The 27,647-nt window shown below is 40.7% G+C and overlaps 1 long non-coding RNA gene and 1 other non-coding gene across 4 annotated transcripts; one reads left to right on the top strand and one right to left on the bottom strand.

Annotated features, from left to right (window-relative positions):
• LOC137219360 (uncharacterized) lies at positions 1–27,647 on the bottom strand. Of its 3 annotated transcripts, XR_010941085.1 has the most exons (5): positions 26,874–27,647; positions 14,768–14,835; positions 10,478–10,533; positions 490–554; positions 1–376 (listed from the first exon to the last, which is right to left on the bottom strand). It is a non-coding gene; the product is annotated as an uncharacterized lncRNA (long non-coding RNA). The 3 variants fall into 3 exon arrangements; XR_010941086.1 differs by lacking the exons at positions 10,478–10,533; positions 14,768–14,835; positions 26,874–27,647 and adding exons at positions 1,362–1,519; positions 2,079–2,323; XR_010941087.1 differs by lacking the exons at positions 10,478–10,533; positions 14,768–14,835; positions 26,874–27,647 and adding an exon at positions 2,079–2,323.
• Positions 19,817–19,923, top strand: LOC137220403 (U6 spliceosomal RNA). Its single transcript, XR_010941692.1, has one exon. It is a non-coding gene; the product is annotated as a U6 spliceosomal RNA (small nuclear RNA).

Raw genomic sequence — 27,647 nt, 5'->3', positions numbered from 1 at the left:
TTTGCCTTTATTATAATTCATAACCATCTGCTAAACACCTCCGCATTTGAGGCTCACTACACCCCTGTGTAAGAGCCAGCACCACCGCTGCTTTTCAGATGAATGCTGAGGTCCGGAGGGGAGGTAGGACTTGGAGAAGCAGACACCGTGGCTCCAGGTCAGAGAGCCTCCACTGGGCCCGAGCAGCCTCCAGCCCACAGGCTGGGCCACAGGGCATCAGGCAGGGGTCAGCAGCCCCACACCCTCCTCTTCCTCATGCCCTGAACAGCTCGTCCTCCGGATGAATCCACACAGTCTCTGCCCAGAGCCCACCGTGGCTGCTCATACCATCAAGAAGGTGAGTGAATTTACAAAAAACCAACTAAGGCTCCAGGGTCTAGAGATGACAGAAAACAAAAAGAAAACCATCACCAAACAATAGCGAAAGAAGTGTTTAGAAGTAATTTTCAAAATAAAAGAGTTTGAATATACAACAAAGTAATGACTTACAAGGATTTTTAATGAAGCATGTCTACTTCTAATCTGATGAGCATCTATCATTAAGTTTTTATAAACTGTGAGAAACAAACAAACAAAATAAAAGAGTTTGGTTTGGAAGACTATAGTTTTCATCTCTAAAAAACTGGACAAAAGAATTGAACCAAAAAGCTATACATAAATTACAAATGGCCAATAAAACATTCTCCTCATAATCAATGAAAAGAATTCAAAACACAGCACTGAGACACCACCAATTAAAGTGGGAACTTTTTAAAATAATAGATATAGGGGTGGGGGGCAGTTGCAGAGGCTGAACGTTCATGGGAGTATAAATTGAACCACCTTTTGAGAGAGCAGTTTGGTCTGTGGTATGTAAGGGCCTTAACGTTATTGATGTTCTTTGACCTCACAGTTTCGTTTCTAGATATTTATTAAGAAAAGTGTATAAAATAGTCACAAAAATAGGTTTAAGAGAATTCATGTGGTGTGTTTTACAAAAGAAAAAGAAAGAGGCAACCCAGAAAGCTAAAGAGGGGAATGATTAAATAAGTAATGTCACCTCCATCCAGTAGAATCCTTTGCTACCACTAAATATGACGTGGAAAAGTTGAAGATTATTTAATGACCTTAAAGAAGTTAATTGTGAAAAGCAGGTAAAAAATAAACAGTATACTGTATACTGTATATAGACTAATCCTCATATTGTAGAAAAGTGTATGTATACAGGGACACTATAATGAAGTGATTAAAAGCCCAGATCCTGAGCCAGAGTGCTTGGGTCTCAGTTTGAAACTGCCCTTAAATGCTGTGTGACCTTGGGCAAGGCAATTAACTGCTCTGTTCCTTGTTTAACTCATTTGTTATAGAAATAATAATGGTACCTTTCTCACTGATGCTGGAAGGACTGAATGAGTTAATAACTGGAACACAGTAAGTGGACCTCCATCAGGTGAATGGCTGTATGGATGCCCTTAACCTCCAAATCAAAAACTGAACTCTGCTCCTCTGGTCATGATATGGGTCCCTGTGGGAGAAAGCACTGTCCAGGGGATATGAGTGACTAGTCTTTTCAACATTCATGTTTCTTGTTATAAATCAATCAACTGAAATCGTGAAGGTCAGTCCTAGTCTCTGGGCTTGGCAGATGTGAGTCTGCCACTCAAGAAGGCTCTCCTCCCAGATTCAGAGCCTGGGGACCTGTGTATGTGTCCTAGCCCCTGTGAACCAGGTCATTTGTTAAGGTAACAAGGCTGCTCCCTCCCTAACATGCCTCTCCTTCTCTCAGGACTTACTGGCCTTCCTCAGTCGCTTAAAGTTTCCACATAGATGCTTCTTTCAAACAATGTGCATGTTATCTTAGAGCCATGAGGGAAAACTTGTGGAATATACACAGGGGCTTGATGGGAATGGAGTTTATTTTTTCACATTCCCTGAGATGGACTCTATTCTCTTTGAAGGATGGAAGACTCAGCCTTCCACATCATATCAAACAAATTAAAAGGCACCTACAGACCACTTACGTATAATTTTTACTAATTTGGGGGAAAGTTTTAATAATTTTGTTTTTGAAATTATTTATATATAAGTAATACATTTACCTGATTTTAGTTATGATTTCTTTGCAATTACAGTTTGTATTCTTGAGAAAAACTCTATTAAAAATTGCTTAACAGGGCTTCCCTGGTGGCGCAGTTGTTGAGAGTCCGCCTGCCGATGCAGGGGACATGGGTTCGTGCCCCGGTCCAGGAAGATCCCACATGCCGTGGAGCGGCTGGGTCCATGAGCCATGGCCGCTGGGCCTGCGCGTCCGGAGCCTGTGCTCCGCAACGGGAGAGGCCCCAACAGTGAGAGGCCCGCGAACCGCAAAAAAAAAAAAAAAAAAAAAAAAAAAAAAAAATTGCTTAACAAGTAAGAATTTCTTATGATTACTAAATTTAACAATGCACAAATTTCATGAAGCTTTATTTCTAGATCTATAAACATTTACAGAATTTAATTTTGCACATTTTGTATTTTGGAGCAGACATACATATATCACATATAGGATGACATCTATTTATTTTTGACTCAAACATCTTGTTGGCCTTTGCAAAGCTCAGAAGCCCCAGTGATATGGTTTGTCGCATGTAAAGTATCCTGTCCCCCTGAGTTGAGTACGCAGGGCTGAAGCCCCATTCCAAATGCCCCACAAACCTTTTCCACCAGGTACTTTCCCTTCACGTAGAAAGGAGGTGTACTGCACTGCTGCCCCCTGGTGGTACTGAAGACTGACGTCTCTAAAGGAGCTTCTGCAGGACATTTGCTTATGCTGGAAAGGGAGATGGTATCAGAAACCCGGACAGGCTCAGTAGTGTGGCACCGGGCACAGCAGCATCTGGAGGAATTGACCCTGAAATCTCAGCAGTGACCCACCCCAGGCTTCTCTGAGCTGCAGGGATGATAGTGGGCGTGTATATGTGTGTCTGTTTGTTGGGGCGTGCCCTTCACAGAGCGGCTCCCACTGACAAATGGGCTCCCAGCATCTGGTTTGGGGCAGGCGCTGCCTCATCGCTCTGTAGAGCTAGACCTCTTGCCAGGGCTGTGGCTACACTGGGCAGGGACGGCCCTATGCGTGCCTGATTATCCCACCCGGGGAAAGTGCAGTTCTGGAGCAGCCCATGCGGAGAGGCAGGGAGGTAAACGTCCCTTGGCTCTCCCGCCTCAAGGCAGAAGACAGCTGTCTGTGCACTTCTCCTGGGGCCCCTGAGACCAAGGCTGCAGCCCACCCTTGTCCTAGCCACTCACAGGACCACTCTGGACTCATCTCCCAGGGCTGATTAGGCCACTCGGCTGTGTGTGGAGTGTTCTCAGTGCTCCCCATTTTACACAAGCTACAGGCAATAGATGGTGGTTCCCTTCTCCACATCTCCAGGAAGTGGGCAAAGTTTGGGTGGAGCAGGAACATCCTATTCTTATGTATTTCCATTTAGCAGAGAGAAAAAAACTATGGAAAAAAAAAGCCAAATGGCTTTGCCTCTACTGTTGCCTGAATGGTGAGAGGCCTGCGGATCCATAAGGCTAGTGATTGTGGAGGGACTGAGGAGAAGGACTGGGACCCGTTGAAAGAGACACAGCTAAACTCTCAAGGCAGCACCACTTCCTATCCATCAGGGCTGAAAGGGGCTCCTGAACCTCCTCTTACAGCACTAAATAGATGACCAGGGGATGAGGCTCCCCATTCCCTGGTGCCACCAGGGTAGCTGAGGCAGTTTTGAGGCCCATGGCTCTGTCTGAAATGTGGAGGAATAGTTGTCCTAGTTTATCTGGGGATTCTCCAGAAGAGAGCTGACATCACAAAGATAAAATGAACCCAGCTCTAATAGGAATGCTTGTTGGGGTCCTGGAGGTCGTTATAGTAATGCAAGCCATTGGAAGCCTGCACCTTCTCTTGGAAAAAAAAGTAAGACCCATTATGGTAATGAGACAGCCTGGTGCCGTTCCAGACCCAGAGTTCTGCTTGGGCTTTGTGTCATCCCTTACTGAGCAGGTAGGAACTCCGTCAATGCATGTTTTTAAATAAATAAGAAAAAAAAAATCTTTTTTTTTTTTTTTGGCAGAGCTGTGCAGCTTGTGGCATCTTAGTTCCCTGACCAGGGGTTGAACCCAGGCCCTCAGTGGTGAAAGGGTGGAGTCCTAACCACTGGACCGCTGGAATTCCCAAATCCTTTTTTATTATTATTTTATTTATTTATTTATTTTTTGCGGTACGCGGGCCTCTCACTGTTGTGGCCTCTCCCGTTGCGGAGCACAGGCTCCGGACGCGCAGGCTCAGCGGCCATGGCTCACGGGCCCAGTCGCTCCGCGGCATGTGGGATCTTCCCGGACCGGGGCGCGAACCCGTGTCCCCTGCATCGGCAGGCGGACTCTCAACCACTGCGCCACCAGGGGAGCCCCCAAATCCTTTTTCAAATTTAGAAAATTTCGTTTCAAACCATTATATGTTTATCATAAAGAAATCATGAAAGACACAGCAAAGAGGTGAATACAAAAAACACCAACAATAAATCCCTTCCACACCCTCCTCTTTATGCAAATTACCATGTAAATAGCTATATGAAAATGTACATTTATTATTACATGTGCAGATGACTATGGAAATTATATTTGTAAATTATACATCTATATGTAAAACATATAAAAGTTATAATTCTATGAAAGTTACATTTATACATATATGCACATACGCATTATACAAGGATATATGATTGCAGGATAGCTTCCATGGACTTTTCCCAGCGATTTAGAGCATCCCACGTGAGTAGTGTTTGGTGATTGAGATGAGTGCTAACGAGCCAGGTTGCCAGGGTTCAGACCTCAGCTGTGCACCTTACGAGAGGTGTGTGCTTGATCAAGGTACCTGTGTTAGTTATCTCACCCGTAAAGTGGAGAAAGAATGGTATCTCCTCATAGTAGTTGTGAGGACAGATAAATCCATACATAAAAAACTACATGTATGCTTGGCACACGGCATGGTAAGCACTCAACAATGTTAAGAACGGAATAAAGCATTCTTTAAGGCCAGCTATTTATAAAGCAAAGGATGTTTGAAGTAGGAGGAGAAGCTGCAAATGGTCCTAATCTGCTTGACCTTGATCCAGTATAGAAGATTCTCACGGGTTGGGCTTTCTTCCTACGAGGATAATTATGCCTTTTAGCAGTTGTTCCGGACTAAGCCTCAACTGTGGAGATTTCCATCTCCAAGAAAACCTAAGGATTAGGGCTGAATGTCACAGCATTACTCCAAATGTACCCATGTAACACCAACCCTCCCCCCATCTCTCTCAAGCCCCTATCCAGTCTACCAGGGTAAAATCAGTTTCTCACTGGTCCATCTCTCTCCCTCTCAGGATTAGTAGGCTGTTACCTAAGAAGTGGGTAGAGAGTGGATCTCTAATTGGCTTATTTTTTCACAAGACTCAGGAAGCGGACCAGAGGATGTGTGTGGTTGGGGAAGGCATAGTCAACCATTAGGGCCTCAACTTTTGCATCTGACTTCGAGAGGCACGTTTAACAAACTAGAACAAGCTGGGCCACAGTGACCAGAAAAATCAATCTTTTGTTTTATGAGACCTACTCATCATTTGGATTCTGCTTTTTTCTTCCAAGGGAAAGTCACCATCCACAGAGGAAAAATTCCCTTACACAGGCTGAAATCTACCTTGTGTTTTAATCCTAATCCCAAACATAAATAATCACAAATAATAAAGGTGGGACGCTATGCTACATGCTGACTTGTATATTACTATAAATTTACTGAGTGCCAATTTTATGCTCGGCATATTATAAAATGAACCAGACCTTGTCTCTCTGTCAAGGAACTAACGTGAAATTAGTAGGTATAATGGAAAATATATTGAAATAACCAAAGAACCTTAGCTCAGAGAGCAAAAGCCCATGCTGTCACCTTTGGGCCCCTCCTAAACTAACCTTAGCTTTGGTATGATTCCAGGTGGCTCCATTACAGCCATCGTCAATCCTGAAAATGGCTCTTTGGGCCTCATTCTCTGGTGCAGAGAAAGATGTTTTGTAAAGACGTTTTGTAACTCTACTCACAAAGACTGCAACACCCTCCCCACCAAAAGACACTCTCTGTTATTTCATCAGGGATCTTTTCCACTGCCTACCACTCACAGCACGCACATAGTCACCCTTATAAAACAGAGGACTAAAATCCACTTCTATTTTCCATGACACACCAGCCAGGAACTCACTGCTCTAACTACCATCTATTTTGTGATAAGATCAGTAGCCATATGTATTGTTGAAGTGTTTGTATTTTGAAAGGGTGTTGTAATATTTAATTGCACCTCCTTTCCCACAAACAGTGAAAGATTAAGTCACGCCTTAACATAACATAGGGTATTATTTATCCCCACTTAAGCAGTAATGCAGTAATCTGAGGTAAACCACAGATTTATGACTTTTCCACCCATGACCTGATCTCACTTAGCTGGTGCTGGCCATCTGCCTCCCCCCTTAGAGTTTTGCCAGCAGAATAAGCTGCTGATTACTCTGCTCTCCACCTTTACATAAACACCTCACCTAGGAGGATGTGGGGCCTGCAGGTGGCTCTGCTGTGTTTTGTGGGATCTGTTGAAATAAATCAGATTATCTAGTTCAGTAGCATGTCACAAGTGCCAAACCCACACACCTCCATAGGGGAATATGACCGTCCACCAAATGGAGGCACCTTTCATCCCCTTATACAGAAGGACAGCCCTTACCTCTCCCTGGATCTAGGAACTAACAATAAAATTTGCCTATGCTTTTCATTTTGACCTTGCAACCTTGCCCATCTTCTTTGTCTCTCCTATCTCTCAGGGTTCTGATCTTCTCCTGAGAGCATCGTGGTGCAGTGGAAAGAGGCCACTGCCAGTCCCCAGGGTCAGAGTGTCAGATAGACATTGGCTGAGTCCTGGCTCTACCGCCTACCATCTGCATAACTTTAGAACGCAGGTTCTTTCTGAGCTTCAGTTTCCTCATTGGAAAATGAGGATCATCACATATATCTCCCTTACAGAGTTGTTGGGAGATCAACACCATACGTAAAGCACATAGAGATGCTTAACAAACTCTCCCCTCTCCCATCTGCACTTATCCCTACCACCTCACCAATCTACCTCCTGCTTTCTCATACAAGAAAATGCCAGTTTCTGTTCTTTTCCTCTAATAATACTTCCCAGATCTTCTTTCTAATCTGTATACCCACAACCTTAGCCAGGTAAGTTTCTTGCGAAGCCAAGACCAGAAATGTGTTATTGGTGGGTCAGTTACCTGGGATGCCAGGTTGCAGAAAGAAGGAATTATTTTTAATAAACATCAGAGTAAAGTGGGCAAAACATTACTGAAGGTTATAAAATTGGAGAAATTTTATGAAAAAAGAATTTATGAATATGGATCAAAAGCTTTTAAAATGTTCATAGCTTTTGATAATGATTTTACCTCTAGGAATTTATCATATTAAGGAAATAAACAGATATATTCAAATATTTATGTATAGAATGTTCATTACAGTAATAGTGAAAAATTAGAAATAATCAAAATATCTAAGAATCGGATTACAAGGTAATGGAGTAAATACTAGGCAGACATTAAAAATCAGGTTTTAAAGAGTTTATAATGACATTGGAAAATGCTCACAATTTGATATAAAATTATGAGTATATTATCAATTTTTAAAATATATAAAACACTGTATTACCACGTGAACCAGCAATTCCACTTCTGGGTGTATACCCAAAAGGAGTGAAAGCAGGGACTCAGAACATATTTGTAAACTCATGCTCATAGCAGCATTATTCACGATAGCCAAAAGGTGGAATTAGTTCAAGTATCCATCAGTGGATGAATGGATAAACAAAACATGGTCTGTACACATACAGTGGAATTTTATTCAATCAAAGGAAGGAAATTCTGACACATGGTACAACACGAATGAATCTTAAGGACATGATGGTGGGTGAAACAGTACAGTCACAAAAGGACAAATAGCATATGATTCCACTTATATGAGGTACCTGGAGTAGTCAGACTTAGAGACAGAAAAAAAAAATGGGGGGTGCCAGGGACTGGGGGGAGGGGGGAATGGGGAGTTAGTGTTTAATGGGTCTAGAGTTTCAGTTTGGGAAGATGAAAAATTTCTGGAGATGGACAGTGGGGATGGTTGCATAACAGTGAGAATGTACTAAATACCAAAGAACTGCACACTTAAAAATAGTTAAAATGGTAAATTGTATTTATTTTAATAGAAAAATTATATATACATACGTATACATTTATACAATACATGTACACACAGACACACGCATATATAAATGAAACACTAAAAAGCTATAAGTGTTTCCCTGGTGGCGCACTTGTTAAGAATCCGCCTGCCAGTTCAGGGGACACAGGTTCGAGCCCTGGTCCGGGAAGATCCCACATGTCGCGGAGCAACTAAGCCCGTGCACCACAACTACTGAGCCTGTGCTCTAGAGCCTACGAGTCACAACTACTGAAGCCCGCGTGCCTAACTGCCGTGCTCCGCAACAAGAGAAGCCACTGCAATGAGAACCCCGCACACTGCAATGAAGAGTAGCCCCCACTCACCTCAACTAGAGAAAGCCCACGCGCAGCAACGAAGACCCAACTCAGCCTAATTAATTAATTAATTTCAAAAGCCAACATGCCCATTTAAAACAAAAGCTATAAGCCAGATGTCAGCAGTGAGTTGTGAAGTCTGAACTGTGAAATTTTAAGAGATTTTTACTTTCTTCTTTGTATTTTCTTGCATTTTACAATTTTTCTATCATGAACACATATTACTTTTTTCAGGGAAAAATAAGTGTGTTTCTTTAAACCCATTGGAGTTTCCTTGAACGGCCTCCTTGCTTTGGCCAGGGAGGAGGAATGTCCTACAGGCAGATGCACGTGCTCCACAGCAGGAACTTCTCCTCTCCAGGCCTGTGCTCTGCCTTTTCAAGGGGGTTTCAGGCTAGCAGACCTCATAAATAGCCTCTCGCCCACACAAGAGATTGTTGGAGACGACTTATGAGGTCTCTTTGAATCTTGTAGGTGAATTTATGGCCGTTTCATGAAGGATTCCTCCCTTTGGCCCCAGAAACTATGTTGGGACTGTCCTGCCTGACTTAACAGCCAAGAGTCATGTCAAGGCTGCGTGTGGCAGCAGCACAGTGCAGTGAGAAAAGTGCCGCACAGGAGTCAGCCATGGAATTCTGCAGTGTGACCATCGGCCAGACCCTCCCCCTCTCTGGCCCTTTCTTCCTTCAGTGATAAGATGAGGGGATCAGGCAAACCACGACCCCCTTCCTCAAACCAAGCTCAGGCCTTGCTTGCCCCAGGGAGCCTTCGCTGATGAACTCCTCCAGCCTCTTAGGGGCACTTCAGCAGTCACGGCTTCAGATGCTCCTCTATAAAGCGGTGGTCGAGATTTGCCTGTATGTTCTTGAGTGGTTTTCATGTGAGTAAGGTAGATAGCTAGCGGGAAGCAGCCGCATAGCACAGGGAGATCAGCCCGGTGCTTTGTGACCGCCTGGAGGGGTGGGATAGGGAGGGTGGGAGGGAGGGAGATGCAAGAGGGAAGAGATATGGGAACATATGTATATGTATAATTGATTCACTTTGTTATAAAGCAGAAACTAACACACCATTGTAAAGCAATTATACCCCAATAAAGATGTTTAAAAAAAAAAAGACAATAAATAAATAACAATGCCTAGGAGTCAGGGTCACAAAGTCTTCCAGTCCCACCTGCCCTTCCATTCCCAGCAGGGAATCTCATTCATTTGCAATTAAATGGGCCTCAGGCAACTCACAAACAGACCCTGCATGTACTGAGCACTTCCTCTGCCCTATTTAGAAGCCACCATTGGTTCCCCTTTGCCCTTAAAACAAATTCCAAATGAGGACTTTATTCTGATAAATAGTCACAAGGCCCTATCTGGTCTGCTTTCTGTCTTCCTTTGCCAGACTCAACTTTTGCTTTATCCCTGCTCTGCCCCCCTTGGTATCCTTACCTTCTGGCTATAGCAAGCTTCCAGAAATTCCCTAACATACCATGCCCTGTAAGGCAGGGGCCTTTTCATACGCTGGTCCTTCTTCCTCCAGCTAGTGAATGTGATACCCTTCAAGACCCAACTTGCATAATAACAGCAAACATTACCAGTCCCTTACGGTGTGACTAATAATGTTCTAAGTGCCTTACCTGTAATAACTCATTTTTTTTGCACATAGCCAAATCCTGAGCAGGTTTTTCTTCTACTGCCTCGCTTTTCTAGTTTCCTGTCTATTTTCTTAACATAGTTCTTTACCCTTCCAGTTGATTCTATAAACCACTAGATAGCCTTCCTATGAAATGCTATTCTGCCAAAGTGAGCCAGAGTTGATGACTGCTGCTTAAAACCAATCATCTTATCTTATAAGGTATTTATCTAGCTGAGTGTCACTGAATTCCAGGTACCTGTGCTGGTGTAGAGGGAATACAAGGCCTCAATTCTGCTCATGAGGAGCTCACATCTGTATGAAAAAAAAAGATAAACAGCAATGTGAGGTAATTAAAGGTACAATGTGAATACCTATGAAAGTATAACTTAACTATGGGAACTCACATGGGGAGTCTGAGAGGGCTTCACAGAGGAGGTGACATCCAAAGAAGCAACGCAGTATCAGTGGCCAGAGTGGGCTCTGAAGCTGGACAACATGGGTTCACATCCCGCTTCTGCCACACTTTGGATATGTAAGCTTGGGCAAGTTGCTCAATGTATTTGGTCCTCAGTTTCCTCATCCATAAATGAGTGACAATAAGAATATCTACTTAGTAATCATCTCTGCTGCCAGCGCAGTCTGCAGGATCTGTCTATGGAACGTACTCCCAGGACTGGTGCCAGCACCATCTGCTTTCTCACCAACCTTACATTGCTGTGAAAAACCATCTGTCTCAAGCCCAAGCCTCAACTCCAGTCACTAATTTATTACTTAGGCTTTTCCCCTAAGTAATGGGGCGGCTGGAAGGGTCATTCTTTTAGTCTTGGACCTAAAATGTGGCTCAGCCTCTCTTTGCTGTTTCCAACTTGACTTGCACTTTAAAAGGTTAGGCTAACATTATTTTAGGCTTAGCTTTCTTATTCACTGAAGAAAAGTTTCTTCATTATGAGTCCAGAATCCACTCTTCTGAGCCTATTCTGAATTGTTCTCTCCAAAGCCACAAAAATACTATGCGTTAGCCTTCTAGATTCCCCTAAAAACATCCTCCCTAAACTAAGGAGCCTGGTATAGTAAAAACTCCTAGTCTTCTAGAGTCAGAGAGACCTGGGTTAAATTCACAGATCCTCTAGTTGTGAGACTTCAGTCAAGTCACTAAACCTTCCAAGTCTTTAATATCTATTTCATAGGTTTATTACAATGCCCCAATAAAGAAGATATGTAATAAAATTGTTTGAGTCTCTTCTTTTAATTTGTTCTTATTATGTTCTTTATTCCCATTTTGAAATATCTTCTGATGGTCCCATCCCCAGCCATTCTTACTGCTGCCTGTTGTCCCAATTTCTCTACTTTCAACTTTTTCTACTAAAAGTCCTATCTCCCAAGAGTCATACTTCTGAGTTTCTGGTGCTACTTCCTTGGAGCTGCTTGGCATAAAAGCCATGTTCATTGTTCATTCTATTTTAGCTCAATAAAAGTGTTTTCATTCCCAATTTAAATGTACATCGTAATTATTCTATTGAATATTATGCTGAAAAGATATGTCATTGAACTTCCACATGGCATTTGGCAAGACCTCTTACACTATCTTTGGGACAAGTTAGAGGAATCTTGAATATACGGATGATTATATTTTGCCAAAACTAAAGGTGATGACTAATGAAATAGAATCTTTATTAAGAAAGCATATAGTATGATGCCAGCAGCCTATCCACATCTTATTCTAGTTAACATTTTTATTAATCACTTGAATGCTGATTTCTAAAACAGACCAATCGAATTTACAGATGACAGAAAGCTGGGAAGGTTAATAAACACTTTCAAGTAAGAAATGGTTTTCAAAAATATATATATATCTTAGCAGGTTGTATTGATGCTGAATAAAACAAGACGTTTAAAGGGGGCAAATGTAAAACTCTTTCTTTGACTCCAATATACCAGCAGCACAAGTGCAGGATAAGATTGGTTTAGCAGTAGTCACTCTCCCACAGTCAAATCAGTATGATTTCATATTGTTATATAATTGTCCCCCTAATCAATATAATCTTAGGATGCTTAGACGTCTAATAAGGGAGGTAGTGGTCTTCCTTTATCTTATGCAGCTAGATCACACCTCTGGAGTAGAATTCAGCTAAGGGTGACACATTTTAAGAAAGATATTGGTAAAATGAAATGTATTTAAACAGGAAATCATTAGGATTATGAACCATATCATAAGAGGAATGTTTGAAGGAAGCAGGGATCTTTAGACTACACAAAACATCCCAAAGGTTCGAAGGGAACAGGACAGTAGTAGGATGTAAAAATATAGGATAGGTTCTCATTTCAAGGAGCTCACATACTAGGTGATTAGTGTTGTGATAGAGGCAGATTCAAAATGGGGAAGAAATGACGAATTTTGCCTGGGGGAGTCAGGAAAGTTTTCACAGAAGGGAATGAGACTGAAACTGAATCTTAAAAATAATGGGAAGGATTTTACCACCAGCAGAGTACGTCATTTGAGGCAAAGGGAACAACACACACTTGAATCCCCAGGGCAGGGATTAAAGCAGTGGGTTAAGAAGTAAATGGGGGACTTCCCTGGTGGCGCAGTGGTTAAGAATCTGCCTGCCAAGGCAGGGGACATGGGTTCGAGCCCTGGTCCGGGAAAATCCCCCATGCCGTGGAGCAACGAAGCCTGTGCGCCACAACTACGGAGCCTGTGCTCTAGAGCCTGCGAGCCACAACTACTGAGCCCGTATGCTGCAACTACTGAAGCCCCTACACCCTACGGCCCGTGTTCTGCAGCAAGAGGAGCCACTGCAATGAGAAGCCCGCACGCCGCAACGAAGAGTAGCCCCCACTCACTGCAACTAGAGAAAGCCTGCACACAGCAACAAAGACCCAACGCAGCCAAAAATAAATAAATAAATGTATAAAAAAAGAAAAAAGAGGTAAATGGGAGGTAAGAAAGTGATGACAGCAAGTACCAAAGATAGACTCTAGGTTTCTGCTTAAATGTAACTTCCTTAGAGAAGTTTTCCCTGGCCCCTGACCCCCAATCTAATTAGGTGTCCGTGTTACACTGTCTCCTAATGCTCCATAATAGCTTCAGGGGCTGTGCCTGGCATATGATAAACACTTAATAAACATGTTGAATCATGCACATAAAGACCAATTTAAAGCAGAGTATAACAAGTGCTATATTGTATATAACACAGTTTTCAGGAGAAAAGGAAGATGTGAACTAATAACACTTGAACTAATTGAGCCTTATGGGAGAAAGAGAATACAAGAGGACATTGAAGGGAGATGGAGCAGCTCCAGTGGATGCATGGGGGCAGGAAACAACACAGCGGGTAGAGAACTGTGAGAACTTCCATATGTTTGTACGTAGGTGGATATGGGTGAGTAGTAGCTGACAAGACCAGAGAGGTAGGCGAGGGCCGAATCATTCATCCATTCACTGAATATTTATCAAGTACCTACTCACGAAGGGCTTCCTAATCCAGGCTAAGAAGTCTGGATTTTATCCAAACAGTATTGAGTAACTACTGGAGGATTTGAGAGTATTATGATTCAATTCATATTCTAGAAAGTTCATGCTGGAGGTTGGACAATGGATTATTTACATGGTGGCAAGACTGGAGGCGTGTAGAGATCACTTAGGAAGCTGTTTCAGAAATCCAGGTACGAGAACCATGGCAGTGGGAACAAGGAGGACATGGTTCCAGGAAGTATGTAGACACTAGAATTGACAGAATTTGATGGGGATTTCTTTATGATGGGAATGCTCTCACTTTGGGAAGTGAGAAAGTACGAAATTTAGGATGATTCTTGTGTTTCTGGTACATGCAATGGAGTGGATTGTGATACACAGAGAAAAGGACGACAGGAAGAAGAGACAGGTAAAATAGGGGTAAATTGTGAAGTCCATTTAGTACATGTTGATATTTGTGGAAGAGATTGCTAGCTGTTTACCAGAATCCATTTTCTCCTTTTTCCACATAACAGTATCTAGCATGTGGCTGTGCCAGGAGCAAAGTATGCAACTTCCCTCTCAGTTGCCTAAGAAGAAATTCTTGCCCTGGATTTCTGCCCTCTCCTTTTTCTATTCATTGGAATGGTAATTACTATAATGACCTAGGAAGTCACAAGTTGAGGATGGCAGAGCATCCGTTCGCCTGGTCCCTGTGTGCATCAGAGCTGTCTGCTAACTTAGAACACTAATCATAGGTTGTTTACACGATAGAAAAATAAATTTATTGCTCTCAAATCCATTAAATTTTTAATCTTTTTGTTACAGCAGCTGAGCCTACACCATACACTATTATGAGGTAGATTTATCAGCCATAATCACATTGGGTGGGATGAATGACATTAGCAAGTTGCTGGAACAAAAGTTTCCAGCCCACATCCTCCCACAGAAATACCAGTCTGAAAACTATCCACAGACCAAAATATCTTCATGAGAGTCCCAGAATCCAGGTGAGAGATTACTGCGATCAGGTGGAGCACAGAAACTAGAAAAGATGCATTTAAGAAAGTAGGAAGGATAGTATCACTTTACCTGTGTCACCTTTCTCCCCAGCCCATGCAATGCAGCACCAAGAGAGATCCCTTGGCTCAGGAGTTCTCCTGTGGGGAAAAGAGAGCAAAGTGAGAGTCCAGCTTCATTACTGACCCTGGTACCAGGCCCACCCCAGTGGACCCTGGTGTCAAGCCAGGCCCTGTAGATCCTGGCTTTAGGATCACCACCATGGACTCAGGTACCAGGCCAACCCATGGACTCTGGAACCAGACTCACTTGTCCACAGACCCTGGCACCAGGACCACCCGCTTGCAGACCCAGGTATCAGGTCTCTTCACCTGTGGACTTTGACAGCAGGCCTACCCATGGACCCTGGCATCTGGCCTTCCCAGAATCTCTGGCAGGGTTGAATGGTGAAGAGATTTTCCTGCCAAAGCCAGTCTTTGAAGACTGGAAGAAGTGACTACTTCTTTAAATGTGCAGGCACCAATGCAAGAGTACAAGAATCATGAAGAATCAGGGAAACATGATAATACCAAAGGAAAAAACTAAAGTTCCTATAACTGACCCTAAAGAAATGGAGATCTACAAACTGCCTGACAAAGAATTCAAAATAATCAGGTGAAAGATATTCAGTGAGCTACAAAAGAACACAGATAGCTAATTAAACAAAATCAGAAAAAACAATACATGAACAAAATGAGAAGTTCAACAAAGAGACAGAAACAATACAAGAGAACCAAGCAGAAAGTCTGGAGCTGAAGAACACAATGACTGAACTGAAAAATTCAATAGAGAGGATAAATAGCAGACTTGCTCAAGCTAAAGAAGAAAATCAGCAAGTTTGAAAACAAGACACTTGAAATTACCCAGTCAGAGGAACAAAAAGAAAAATGAATGAAAAATAGTAAAGAAAGTCTATAAGACTTTATGGGACACTATCAAACAACCCAACACATGTTATGGAAGTCCCAGAGGAGAAAAGTAAGATAAAAGGGCAGAAAGATTATTTAAAAAAAAATAATGGTGGAAAACTTCCCAAATCTAGGGAGGGAGATGGACACCCAAATTTGTGAAACCCAAAAAATTTCAAATAGATTGAATCTAAAGAGGTCTACAAGTAGACACATTTAATTAAATTGTTGAAAGTCAAAAATAGAGAATATTGGGGCTTTCCTGGTGGCACAGTGGTTAAGAATCCACCTGCCAATGCAGGGGACATGGGTTCGAGCCCTGGTCTGGGAAGATCCCACATGCAGTGGAGCAACTAAGCCCATGCGCCACAACTACTGAGCCTGCGCTCTAGAGTCTGCAAGCCACAACTACTGAGCCCGTGTGCCTAGAGCCCATGCCCCACAACAAAGACAAGCCACTGCAATAAGAAGCCTGCACATCACAACGAAGAGTAGCCCCCGCTGACCGCAACTAGAGAAAGCCCACGTGCAGCAGCGAAGACCCAACGCAGCCAAAAATAAATAAATAAATTTATTTTTTTTAAAAATAGAGAATATTGAAAGCAACAAGAGAAAAGTGACTTGTCACATACAAGGGGTTCCCCCATAAGACTATAAGCAGATTTCTCAGCAGAAACTTTGCAGGAACAAGCTAAATTATATATTCAAAGTGCTGAAAGAAAAATTCCTGCCAACGAGGAATGCTTTACCAGCAAAAGAGTCCTTTAAAAATGAAGGTGAGATAAAGACTTTCCCAAACAAACAAAAACTGAGGGAGTTATCACCACTATACCTGCCTTACTAGAAGTGCTAAAGAGAACTCTTCAAGTTGAAACAAAAAACTGCTAAACAACAACATGAAAGCATATGAAAGTATAAATCTCACTGGCAGGGGTAAGTATATAGACAAAAGCAGAATAACATAATACTTTGAGTGGTGTGTAAGTTACTTTTAACTCCAGTATAAAAGTTAAAAAACAAAGTATTAAGAAAAACTATAAACACAAGAATTGGTTAATGTAAACACAATATATAAAAAAAGAAAATTCTGACATCAATAACATGGTGTGTGGGAGACTGGTTCAAGATGGTGGAATAGAAGGATGTGTGCTCACTCCCTCTTGCGAGAGCACCAGAATCACAATTAACTGCTGAACAATAATTGACAGGAAGACACTGAAACTCACCAAAAAAGATATCCCACACCCAAAGACAAAGGAGAAGCTGCAATGAGACAGTAGGAGGGGCACAATCACAATAAAATCAAATCCCATAACTGCAGAGTGGGTGACTCACAAACTGGAGAATGATTATACCAGAGAAGTTCACCCACTGGAGTGAAGGTTCTGAGCCCTATGTCAGGCTTCCCAACCTGGGGGTCTGTCAATGGAAGGAGGAATTCCCAGAGAATCAGACTTTGAAGGCTAGCGAGATTTGATTGCAGGACTTCAACAGGACTGGGGGAAACAGAGACTCCACTCTTGGAGGGCATACACAAAATAGTGTGCGCATCAAGACCCAGGGGGAAGAAGCAGTGACCGCATAGGAGACTGAACCAGACCTACTTGCTAGTGTTGGAGGGTCTCCTGCAGAGGCAGGGGGTGGATGTGGCTCACTGTGGGGACAAGGACACTGGCAGCAGAAGTTCTGGGAAGTACTCCGTGGTGTGAGCCCTCCCAGAGTCCACCATTAGCCCCACCAAAGAGCCTGTAGCCTCTAGTGCTGGGTCACCTCAGGCCAAACAACCAACAGTGAGGGAACTCAGCCCCAGCCATCAGCAGACAAGCAGATTAAAGTTTTACTGAGCTCTGCTCACCAGAGCAACACCTAGCTATACCCACCACCAGTCCCTCCCATCAGGAAGCTTGCACAGGCCTCTTAGACAGGCTCATCCACCAGAGGGCAGACAGCAGAAGCAAGAAGAACTACAATCCTACAGCCTGTGGGACGAAAACCACATTCACAGAAAGATAGACAAAATGAAAAGGCAGAGGACTACGTACCAGATGAAGGAAGAAGATAAAACCTCAGACAAACAACTAAATGAAGAGACAGGCAACCTTCCAGAAAAAGAATTCAGAATAATGATAGTGAAGATGATCCAGAAACTCACTGGAATTCACTGCTGTGGAACAGAATAAAGAATGAAAAGAAATGAAGACAGCCTAAGAGACGTCTGCGACAACATTAAATGCACCAACATTTGCATTATAGGGATCCCAGAAGGAGAAGAGAGAAAGAAACACCCAAGAAAATATTTGAAGAGATCATAGTCGAAAACTTCCCTAACATGGGAAAGGAAGTAGCCACCCAAGTCCAGGAAGCACAGAGAGCCCCAAGCATGCTAAACCCAAGGAGAAACACGCCGAGACACATAGTAATCAAATTGACAAAAATTAAAGACAAAAAAAAAAATTATTAAAGGCAACAAGGGAAAAAACGAAAAATAACATACAAGGGAACTCCCATAAGGTTAACAGCTGATTTCTCAGCAGAAACTCTACAAGCCAGAAGGGAGTGGCACGATATATTTAAAGTGATGAAAGGGAAGAATCTACAACCAAGATTACTCTACTCAGCCAGGATCTCATTCAGATTCGATGGAGAAATCGAAAACTTTACAGACAAGCAAAAGCTAAGAGAATTTAGCACCACCAAACCAGCTCTACAGCAAATGATAAAGGAACTTCTTTAAGTGGGAAACACAAGAGAAGAAAAGGACCTACAAAAAACAACCCAAAACAATTAAGAAAATGATAATAGGAACATATATATTGATAATTACCTTAAATGTGAATGGATTAAATGCTCCAACCCAAAGTCACAGGCTGGCTGAATGGATATGAAAACAAGACCCATATATATGCTGTCTACAAGAGACAGGACACATACAGACTGAAAGTGAGGGCATGGAAAAACATATTCCATGCAAATGTAAGTCAAAAGAAAGCTGGAGTAGCAATACTCAAATCAGATAAAATAGACTTTAAAATAAAGAATGTTACAAGAGACAAGGAAGGACACTACATAATGATCAAGGGAACAATCCAAGAAGAAGATATAACAATGGTAAATATTTATGCACCCAACATAGGAGCACCTCAATACATAAGGCAACTGCTACCAGCTCTAAAAGAGGAAATCAACAGTAACACAATAATAGTGGGGGACTTTAACACCTCACTTACACCAATGGACAGATCATCCTGACAGAAAATTAATAGGGAAACAAAAGTTTTAAATGACACAATAGACCAAATAAATTTAATTGATATTTATAGGACATTCCATCTGAAAACAGCAGATTACACTTTCTTCAAGTGCACATGGAACATTCTCTAGGATAGATCACATCTTGGGTCAAAAATCAAGCTTCAGTAAATTTAAGAAAACTGAAATCATCATCAAGCATCTTTTCCGACCACAACGCTATGAGATTAGAAATCAGTTACACGGAAAAAAAAGGTAAAAAACACAAACACATGGAGGCTAAACAATACATTACTAAATAACCAAGAGATCAGTGAAGAAATCAAAGAGGAAATCAAAAAATACCTAGAGACAAATGACAACAAAAACACAACGATCCAAAACCTATGGGATGCAACAAAAGCAGTTCTAAGAGGGAAGTTTATAGCAATACAATCCCACCTCAAGAAACAAGAAAAATCTCAAATGAACAATCTAGCCTAACATCTAAAGGAACTAGAGAAAGAAGAACAAATAAAACCCAAAGTTAGTAGAAGGAAAGAAATCATAAAGGTAAGAGCAAAAATAAATGAAATAGAAACAAAGAAACAAGAGCAAAAATCAATAAAAGTAAAAACTGGCTCTTTGAGAAGTTAAACAAAATTGATAAACCTTTAGCCAGAATCATCAAGAAAAAGAGGGAAAGGGCTCAAATCAATAAAATTAGAAATGAAAAAGGAGAAGTTACAACGGACAACGCAGAAATACAAAGCATCCTAAGAGACTACTACAAGCAACTCTATGCCAATAAAATGGACAACCTGGAAGAAATGGACAAATTCTTAGAAAGGTATAACCTTCCAAGATGAACAAGGAAGAAATAGAAAATATGAACAGACCAATCACAAGTAAAGAAATTGAAACTGAGATTAAAAATCTCCCAACAGTGCTCCCTTCGGCAGCACATATACTAAAATTGTAACGATACAGAGAAGATTAGCATGGCCCCTGCGTAAGGATGACACGCAAATTTGTGAAGCGTTCCATATTTTTGGCTTTGTGACCACATAGATGGGTGGGATACGGAGAGTGGGAGGGAGAGAAATGCAAGAGGGAAGAGATATGGGAACATATGTATATGTATGTATAACTGATTCACGTTGTTATAAAGCAGAAACTAACACACCATTGTAAAGCAATTATACTCCAATAAAGATGTTAAAAAATAAATAAAATAAAATAAAAATAAAAGTTGAGTTTAAAAAAAAATTTCCCAACAAACAAAGTCCAGGACCAGGTGGCTTCACAGGTGAATTCTATCAAACATTTAGAGAAGAGCTAACACCCATCCTTCTCAAACTCTTTCAAAAAATTGCAGAGGAAGGAATACTCACAAACTCATTCTATGAGGCCACCATCACCCTGATACCAAAACCAGACAAAGATACTACAAAAAAAGGAAATTACAGACCAATACCACTGACGAATATAGATGTAAAAATCCTCAACAAAATAGTAGCAAACAGAATCCAACAACACATTAAAAGGATCATACACCATGATCAAGTGGGATTTATCCCAGGGATGCAAGGACTCTTCAATATATGCAAATCAATCAATGTGATACACCATGTTAACAAATTGAAGAATAAAAATCATATGATCATCTCAATAGATGCAGGAAAAGCTTTTGACAAAATTCAACACCCGTTTATGATAAAAAGTTATCAGAAAGTGGGCGGAGAGGGAACCCACCTCAACATAACAAAGGCCATATATGACAAACCCACAGCAAACATCATTCTCAATGGTGAAAAACTGAAAGCATTTCCTCTAAGATCAGGAACAAGACAAGGATGTCCACTCTCACCACTATTATTCAACATAGCTTTGGAAGTCCTGGCAACAGCAATCAGAGAAGAAAAAGAAATAAAAGGAATCCAAACTGGAAAAGAAGAAGTAGAATTGTCACTGTTTGCATATGACATGATACTATACTTAGATAATCCTAAAGATGTCACCAGAAAACTACTAGAGCTAATCAATGAATTTGGTAAAGTTGCAGGATACAAAATTAATGCACAGAAATCTCTTGCAGTCCTATACACTAACAACAAAAGATCAGAAAGAGAAATTAAGGAAACAATTCCATTCACCATTGCACCAAAAAGAATAAAATACGTAGGAATAAACCTAAATAAGGAGGTAAAAGACCTGTGCTCAGAAAACTATAAGACACTGATGAAAGAAATCAAAGATGACACAAGCAGATGGAAAGATATACCATGTTCTTCGATTGGCAGAATCAATATTGTGAAAATGACTATACTACCCAAAGCAATCTACAGATTCAATGCAATCCCTATCAAATTACCAATGGCATGTTTTACAGAACTAGAACAAAAAAATCTTAAAATCTGTATGGAGACACAAAAGACCCCGAATAGCCAAAGTAATCTGGAGGGAAAGAAACAGAGCTGGAGAAATCAGACTCCTTGATTTCAGACTATGCTACAAAGCTACAATAATGAAGACAATATGGTACTGGCAGAAAAACAGAAATATAGATTAATGGAACAGGATAGAAAGCCCAGAGATAAACCCACACACCTATGGTCAACTAATCTATGACAAAGGAGGCAAGGATATACACTGGAGAAAAGACAGCCTCTTCAATAAGTGGTGCTGGGAAAATTGGACAACTACATGCAAAAGAATGAAATTAGAACACTCCCTATCACCATACACAAAAATAAACTCAAAATGGATTAAAGACCTAAATGTAAGACCAGACACTATCAAACTCTTAGAGGAAAACATAGGAAGAATATTCTTTGATATAAATCACAGCAAAATCTTTTTTGACCCACCTCCTACAGTAATGGAAATAAAAACAAAAATAAACAAATGGGACCTAATGAAACTTAAAAGCTTTTGCACAGCAAAGGAAACTATAAACAAGACAAAAAGACAACCCTCAGAATGGGAGAAAATATTTGCAAATGAATCAATGGACAAAGCATTAACCTCCCAAATATATAAACAGCTCATGCAGCTCAACATTAGAGAAACAAAAAACCCAAACAAAAAATGGGCAGAAGACCTAAATAGACATTTCTCCAAAGAAGACGTACAGATGGCCAAGAGGCACATGAAAAGCTGCTCAGCATCACTAATTATTAGAGAAATGTAAATTAAAACTACAATGAGGTATCACCTCACACCAGTTAGAATAGGCATCATCAGAAAATCTACAAACAACAAATGCTGGAGAGGGTGTGGAGAAAAGGGAACCCTCTTGCGTTGGTGGGAATGTAAACTGATACAGTCATTATGGAGAACAGTATGGAGGTTCCTTAAAAAATGAAAAATAGAATTACCATACGACCCAGCAATCCCACTACTGGGCATATACCCAGAGAAAACCATAAGTCAAAAAGGCACATGCACCCCAATGTTCATTGCAGCACTATCTACAATAGCCAGGTTGTGGAAGCAACCTAAATGCCCACCAACAGACGAATGGATATAGAAGATGTGGTACATACATACAGTGGAATATTACTCGGCCATAAAAAGGAACGAAATTGGGTCATTTGTAGAGACGTGGATGGACATAGAGATTGTCATACAGAGTGAAGTAAGTCAGAAAGAGAAAAATATCGTATATTAACGCATATATGTGGAATCTAGAAAAATGGTACAGATGAACTAGTTTGCAAAGCAGAAATAGAGACACAGATGTAGAGAACAAATATGTGGACACCAAGGGGGGAAAGAGGGGGGTAGGAGTGGTGGTGGTGGTGGGATGAATTGGGAGATTGGGATTGACATATATACACTAATATGTATAAAACAGATAACTAATAAGAAACTGCTGTATAAATAAATAAAATAAAATTCAAATCAAAAAAGTAAATGAATAACATGGTGTGTGGGAAGGAGGGGATAAAAGTGTAGTTTTTTGGTATGTGATTGAATTTAAGTTGTTATCAGCTCAAAATGGACTGTTATAACAATAAGAAGTGTTATGCAAGCTTCGTGGTACACACAGAAAGAAAAAAATCTATAGCAGTTACAAAAAAAGATAAAGAGAAAAGAATCGATGTATATCACTACAAAAAAATCATTGAATCACAAAGGAAGATAATCAAATTGGGTTAAAGTCAAAGACATGGATATGAATAAGTCATCAAACGTGTACAGATAAAGATGACTTCAGATGAAACACGGGAATACAATCTTTAAAGTGTGCATGTGGGAAAGAAGACACTATCACAATGAAGTGTGAAAGAATAATAAGAGAATTAGAGGGTAATGGTCTATTACAGAAGCCAAGAGAGAAGACAGTATCAAGGATGGTGCTGTCAAATGAGAGACCAAGAAAATGTCAGAACTGAAAATGGTCATTGAATTTAGCAGTTAAGGTGACTTTGATTTTATATTACAGTGGAGGGTGGCAGAAAGGGAGACAAAGTCATACCAAAATGGATGTAGTAAAATTAAGAGGAAAGGAAGAAGGGTCAAGGGGAGATTATTCTTTCAAGAAGCTTCACTCTGCAGAAAAATGAAGAAATGGAGTGAGATCAAGGTAGAAGTTATTTTAAGATGGCAGAAACCTGACCATGTTATTATGCTAAGGAGAAAAGGGAAATGTACAGAAATATTGAAAAGAAAGAGCCAGATTGACAGATGGAGGAAGGAAGTTCCATGAGAATATGGGAGATGATGGGATCCAGGACATCAAGGATTAAGATCAAGGATTAAGAATAAGGATTAGCTGTGGACCAGAGCTGGGACCCTTTTCCCACTGTAAGAGAAGTGAGTGCAGAAGGAGGTAAATTTTTACAGGTGTAACAGAAATTAAGAAATGATCATTATTTTCTCTAAAAGTAGACAATGAGGTTAGTGTTTGACTTTAGCTCAGTGAAAGTGGTAAAGCTACCGGGGGTGGAAAATATACGTAGGGATAAATCTGGAGTTGAGTGATTTCTTCTGTATGTAGACAGTGGGAGGGTGTGGATGGTAAAATTGGTCCAAAATAAGAATTCTGAGCAGCAAGTGTAGTATAAGGAGGAAGGTCAAAAGCAGAGGATGTAGGTGAAAGCAGTTGGTGGATTTCTGTTCATCACTGGAGCCTTGCATCCTTGGAGATTGTATCCCAGGTTTGCCACACTGTCTGCTACAAACTTCACACCATCACCACCACCATGCCTTTCCAAGTCTGAGAACTACATTTCCCAGAACCCCTTCCAATATATTTCAAAATTACAGTTTGCCAATGAAAGAGACTTGTGTGAAGTTTGGAAGGTGGGAGCAAAGAGGAAGCCCTTATTCCAAGGAGGAAAATGTGGCCAGACATGATAGTTTTTAGAACTTCCCCAAGGTGACTTTTTCTCCAGTCCTCTGGAGGCCTTCACTCTGTCAGCTCCTCCCACATTCACATCACCTTGAATTCCTATGTTAAATCTCTTATTCCCATAATACTCATATTGGCTCCCTTTTCCTAATCAAAACCAGATGGGTTCAAAAAGTCTACAAATAATAAATGCTGGAGAGGGTGTGGAGAAAAGGGAACCCTCCTGCACTGTTGGTGGGAATGTAAATTGATACAGCCACTATGCAGAACAGTATGGATGTTCCTTAAAAAACTACAAATAGAACTACCATATGACCCAGCAATCCCACTACTGGGCATATACCCTGAGAAAACCATAATTCAGAAAGAGTCATGCACCAAAATGTTCATTGCAGCTCTATTTACAATTGCCAGGACATGGAAGCAACCTAAGTGTCCATCAACAGATGAATAGATAAAGATGTGGCACATATATACAATGGAATATTACTCAGCCATAAAAAGAAATGAAATTGAGTTATGTGTAGTGAGGTGGATGGACCTAGAGACTGTCATACAGAGTGAAGTAAGTCAGAAAGAGAAAAATAAATACTGTATGCTAACACATATATGGAATCTAAAAAAAAAAAAAAAGCTTCTGAAGAACCTGGGGCAGGACAGGAATAAAGACGCAGAGAATGGACTTGAGGACACAGGGAGGGGGAAGGGTAAGTTGGGACGAAGTGAGAGAGTGGCATAGACATATATACACTACCAAATGTAAAATAGATAGCTAGTGGGAAGCAGCTGCATAGCACAGGGAGATCAGCTCGGTGCTTTGTGACCACCTAGAGGGGTGGGATAGGGAGGATGGGAGGGAGACGCAAGAGGGAAGAGATATGGGAACATATGTATATGTATAACTGATTCATTTTGTTATAAAGCAGAAATTAACACACCATTGTAAAGCAGTTATACTCCAATAAAGATGTTAAATAAATAAATAAATAAATAAAACGACTCCAAAATTAACAAAATTTAAGCCTGATAGCTGTAACTCATAGAGGTCCTGGATTTATTTTGCCCTAGTCCTATTCAAAGATGTCACCCCATTAGTAAATGCAAACTATTATATATAGGATGGATAAACAACAAGGTCCTACTGTATACCACAGGGAACTATATTCAATATCCTGTGATAAACCATAATGGAAAAGAATATGAAAAAGAATATATATATGTATAACTGAGCCACTTTGCTGTACAGCAGAAATGAGCACAACACTAAAAATCAACTACACTTCAATAAAAAAATTGTCATGAAGAACCTAGGGGTAAGACAGGAATAAAGACACAGACCTACTAGAGAATGGACTTGAGGATATGGGGAGGGGGAAGGGTGAGCTGTGACAAAGCGAGAGAGTGGCATGGACATATGTACATTACCAAACGTAAAGTAGATAGCTAGTGGGAAGCAGCCGCATAGCACAGGGAGATCAACTCGGTGCTTTGTGACCACCTAGAGGGGTGGGTTAGGGAGGGTGGGAGGGAAATGCAAGAGCATAGAGATATGGGAACATATGTATATGTATAACTGATTCACTTTGTTATAAAGCAGAAACTAACACACCATTGTAAACCAATTATACTCCAATAAAGATGTAAAAAAAATACAAAATAAATTTTTAAAAATTAAAGAAAATTTTAAAAATTAAAAAAAAAAGAAAACAAAGATGTCATCCCAGGCAGTCCAAGATATTTTTTGTTAATTTTCTCCTCATCCATAAGGCATGAAAAATCAGCCTTATTTGGTACTGTAGAGCAAGTCTGTCCCTTGTCAAAATTTAATGATTTGGGGATGGAAAAATGTACATATACATCTATATATTTGTGTAAATGTGTGCACATGCACGCACGTACAATGTAATCTGAGAAAGCCCAATGGCAAATCCTCAATACCCTTTCAAATAGGAGTGTGTCAAGATTGTTGAAAGGAAGTGGTAGAAAATTCCAGGCTCAAAAATAATCCCAAACCAATATAACCTGACTGAAGACACCACCCTTAGTACTGGGCTTTGCATATTATAGCTCTTCAGTAGTGTATATTAACTGTGTGTGTGTGTGTGTGTGATGCATACATAAATCTTTAACAGTTTTCCTGATGCCAAAACTCCAGGCCAAGCTTCAATCCTGATCTAGCTTCATCATATTATTTCACACAATCTTGGACTGCCTCACCATTGGAAGCAGATTCACACAAAGAAAAGGGTCATGGGAGCATAGCAAGTCCTGAAAACATGCTTGCCGAAGTCACATGAATTGCTGAGAGCCACTGGACTGAAGAAATTAGTTTGGTTACTTTAAATTCATATGTAACAATGGACTCCCCCTTTTTTAAAAACCTTATGAGTTATTCTCTTTGTTACCAAACTTGGTTCCAAATGCTTATAAATGATTCCAAAGATCCAATTCATGCTTAAACTGCTAATATTTTCATCTACCAAATGATATGTAAAAGGATATAAGGCCCTGAATGCTTTGAAGGAAGAGCTCCTGTTAACATTTTGAGCACATATGTATACAGCCTTTCAGGGAAATTACTTTTATTGTACAGGTTCTAGGCTGTTTTACGGAAAAAATCTCCTGCTTTACTTAATAATCGTACCTTGCAAATTGTCAAAATACAAATTCTAGATCATCTAGTGAATCCTAGATTTCCAAGGCTAATCCAAGCCCCCTCCTCTTCGGTCAGGTTTATCTAGCCAGTAAGTTTCCAAATCCATCAGGGAGCAGCCTCTTCTTCATATTGTCATTACAGGTGATAGATATTGTGACTGTAAAAACCATTTGAGTATCTGAGACTCAGCCTTCAGAAGTGGCCCTGAGTAGATTTCAGCAAGCATCTGGAGGCCCCAGATTGTACACCTCACTCAGATCTGCACAGAATGAGTCACTGAAGCCTCATATTACAGACTGAAAGCCTGCGTGTGTCCGTAGGCATCTCTTTGTAAGACTCTGTTGCACCAGTTCATGAATCTTGATATCAACAGTGATGTGAGAAAACAAGTGGATCTGGGGGTGGGGGCATTCTCAGCTGGTGTGGCTAAGGTTCCATCTTCCCCATGAACTTTTCATAACAGAAAATTTAAGTTCCTTTGAAGGTTAGGTTCCAACAGTCAACCCATTTGGCCTCTGATTTCACCTAGGAAGAGAGAATACCAGGAGGTAACAGAGTTAAGAACCATCTCCAAGAATCATCACCCCCAAATTTATTGATAACCCTCTACCAATCAGATTAAACTTGAAGATAAGACGGAAAGAAAAAATATATTAAATTCTTATCATGTGGTCAACATTATCCTAATATTATCTCATCTAATTCTCACATGTCTGGCATTATCCTCATTTCACAGGTATAGAAAGAGACTCAGATTTAGAA

Source organism: Pseudorca crassidens, chromosome 2, assembly GCF_039906515.1.
Source record: "Pseudorca crassidens isolate mPseCra1 chromosome 2, mPseCra1.hap1, whole genome shotgun sequence".
NCBI classification, from domain to species: Eukaryota; Metazoa; Chordata; class Mammalia; order Artiodactyla; family Delphinidae; genus Pseudorca; species Pseudorca crassidens.
Note: the sequence above shows the minus strand (reverse complement) of the source record. Positions and strands in the feature narration are given on the sequence as shown.